The following is a 3,624-nucleotide window of genomic DNA, read 5'->3' as shown; positions in this document are numbered from 1 at the left end:
CTCTAGTCCGATCAGGCAAGCATTTAACACCTGTGAAATGGTTCTGAATGTGGGTTTTATTCTCTCTAGTCCGATCAGGCAAGCACTTAACCCCCGTGAAATGGTTCTGTGAGTGGGCGGTGGGTTTGTTATCTCTGCAGTATTAAAGCAGGCAAATCTGTCGAGCAAAAGGAATTTAAGTGGATATAATAAATATTTGCTAAAACTCATGTGGTCCTGTGTTGAAAATATATGTAGGCCTACGTTTCTATTGTTCAAAACTATGAACAGAATTACCGCTAGCAACTATAGCTAAGCAAAACAAGCAAAAAGGACATGCACTGACGTATTATATGACAAATCATTGCGTAACACTGACATCACAATGTATTATCCCTCATGAACAAATATTACGTCTGATGTTTGAATACGTATGTATTAGTGTACCATTACGACATTCTTCACGAATAAACTTGACGTCTGACGTTTGTATACGTTGGGATATACGTATACAAACGTCAGACGTCATATGTATTCGTGAAGAATGTCGTAATGGTACACTGCCATATACGTATGCAAACGTCAGACGTAATATTTGTTCGTGAGGATAAATGCATTGCTACGTTGTGTGTGATGTCAGTCTTATGTCATGATTTGTCATTATTTTTTTTCTCTTTAGTTTAACGGTCTTTCTCGGGTAGAAAACAACAGCTTCATGGCTCTTAGAATTTTTTTAGCACACTGCCAAAGGACCTATTCTGACTGCGTGGAGCTGGCGTCTTCCAACCACACTGATGAAGATTTGAATGTTGTGATTAAGTCATGTCCAAAATATGCTGCGTTTATAAGAACGATGACTGACTTAATGCAACTTGAAATCATTAGACAATATGGAAAAAATGTCCTCTTACAATAGCAATCAGTGGATGTTGAATGGATGGCTAATAAAACGTATGTTGATTAATTTAATTCCATTATCTGTAGGTGAAAATACAGGCCTATTTATAGTCCTAATTTATAGTCCTAAAAATGCACTTTTCACTTTGTTTTATGAGCTTTCCTAATCATAATGCGTTTTCCACACCTTTGTGTACATAGTGCTATTTACTTATATTTATAAATATCATTACAGAAATATAAATATTTTATTCATTTTTATGTCTATGTATATTCAGTTATAATATGTTCTGTGTGAAGTTATATATACTTTCAAAAATGATAGGCCTATATAACTTAAAACAAACATTCAATAACATAAATATATGTTATAATTAACAATTGTACAATATGGATTATTAGCATTTACTTAATATGACATTTATTTAACATTTATTAATTTACTATAGCACAGTATATATAAGTAAAGCAATGCTAAAAAAATTAATATGTTGGTAAATCTGGACTTAAATCTGCTTTAAAAAATATTACATGTTTGAACACGGCTAGAATGTGTGCGTTGAGAAACACGTTCAAATTTGTCGTCTTAATGCGGTCAAACTGTGCGTCTTTACACGTACCAAATAAACGCGGCAAAAACTGACGCCTTAACACGGGCAAAACGTGCGTGTCTACACGTACAACAGAAACGCGTTCAAAATTGCCGCGTTAACGCGGGCAAATTGTGCGTGTTGACACGGTCGCATTTCACGCGTTCCGTTTAAAGACATTTGGCGCCATCAGCCTTCCATAGGTCGACTTACCAGATGCAATAATATCCAGCTGTATGGCGTTCGCACGGATTCTTTAATATGACGTTGCAACATTATGGAAGGTGGGAAAAGCCAAAAGTTATGGAAGGCCGTAAAGATAAATACTTCTTTAGACGTTACATGTACAGACGATATAACGCGTGGACGCGTAATTGCGGCTAAACACGTTATTTCGTGTACAGACGTTAATGTTTTGGCCAATGGCAAGGCCGAAGACTTGACAATTTGCATAAAATTAATTAAACATATAATAGTGACATAAATATCTACCTAAGGACATGTCATTAATGAATAATGCATATAAATGTGACGTGCCATCGTACCTACCATAGTACGTGGTCGCATGTCAGCTATCTATGGTCACATGATAATGACGTTGTGTTACGAATGAAGGAGGAGTATAGTATTTCAAAATACAGGCGGCAGAGGAACCATGCTGTTGAGAAATTTTGTGAACAATTGCATGCAAAATTTTCAGGAATGCGCTCACTTGTGTCTAACGGACAATGTGGAAGAGGACAATGTGGAAGAGGATACTCCATAATTTCAAGGCAAGTCATAAGGTACGCGCTGATGGACGGCATAGGGCACGGCCCGCCCACGGATTTAAGTCAAGTCACCCTCATTTATATAGCGCAATACAGGTTGTTTCAAAGCAGCTTTACAGTGATATCAGCAAAAAAATAAATGATATATTGTCATTGTTCAGCTGTCAGTTCAGTGCTGAATCAGTTATTATTAATTATAATAATTAGTTCATATTTCATCTATAAAAGTAGGTTGGTTCTTCAGATAGTGATGTCAGCTTAGTTCAGTTTCATACAGCAGCGTCAGTACAGTCAGATCAATAATATTGTTGAATGTATAGAGCTTTCAGACACGACTTTACTCTTTCTGTTTTTTATAATAGATTACAGACAATGGTTAGAGGTCTGCAGTGGGCGAGCGGAAGACTCGTTGAATTGGACACTGTTGAAGAAATGCTCGCTGTTGTGCAAATTCATAACATTGGACATACCCAGCCATCATCTGATTAGTTCTTGTGATATGAATAAACGTTTTACTTTACTTAATTACAGTACATCTAAATACATTTAACTTTAAATGTAAAAATGTTGGGGAGACTGAGTTTGGTCTTCTACTATATTTTAGTTTTGGTCAATAGTCACGGGTATCTTTACATTCCTGCGATTGACATGGCCATCTGTTCACCCAAGCACATGGATACAGACAAACTTAAAATTGTTCATATTAATTCCAAATCATACCGATTAAATAATTAACAAATTAATCATTAAATAATCACATTAATCATAATCTTACATAAAAAAAAAACATCAAGTTTTATTACTGCCCCAATTAACCTTATTCAGCAAAAGTGTGAGAAATTGTTTTGTTTTACAGAACATGTCCCAAACTGTAGGCAGAATGCAGGGAGAGGAAAAAATAGCAATAGGAGTAATTTCTCAAGATGAAGGGTTTGTATGTAAAACCTGCCTGTGAACAAACACGCCTGCTCTGACCCACATTTACATACACACAAATATAGAAGAATGCATAATGCCAGTGGTTCTCAACCCGCGGCCCGTCACGAATTCAAATGCGGCCCACCATGCTGTACACAATTTAAAAAAAATAACTTTCAGTTTTACAATTAATTTTAGTCTTTACATTAATTTAAAAATGTACTAAACAAATAAAAGCTATAATGTTTTTATGTAAAATAATTTTGTTTTTCATATATTATTTTCAGACATGAGTCGACCTGTAGGCTACTCACGTTAAGCATTTAACGAACACTTACAAGCGCGCACTTTGGCAGAGTGCAATTCAAATAGTCATCAGCAGCCATTAGTTCGGTAAAATTGAGCATCAGAATGGACACATTTGTTATTAAGGGAGAAAACGAAATGTGGAAAATGCCAGCGAAGGAACA

This window comes from Sinocyclocheilus anshuiensis, unplaced genomic scaffold (assembly GCF_001515605.1).
Source record: "Sinocyclocheilus anshuiensis isolate Anshui unplaced genomic scaffold, SAMN03320099.WGS_v1.1 scaffold5569, whole genome shotgun sequence".
NCBI classification, from domain to species: Eukaryota; Metazoa; Chordata; class Actinopteri; order Cypriniformes; family Cyprinidae; genus Sinocyclocheilus; species Sinocyclocheilus anshuiensis.
This window is presented reverse-complemented; position numbering follows the sequence as displayed.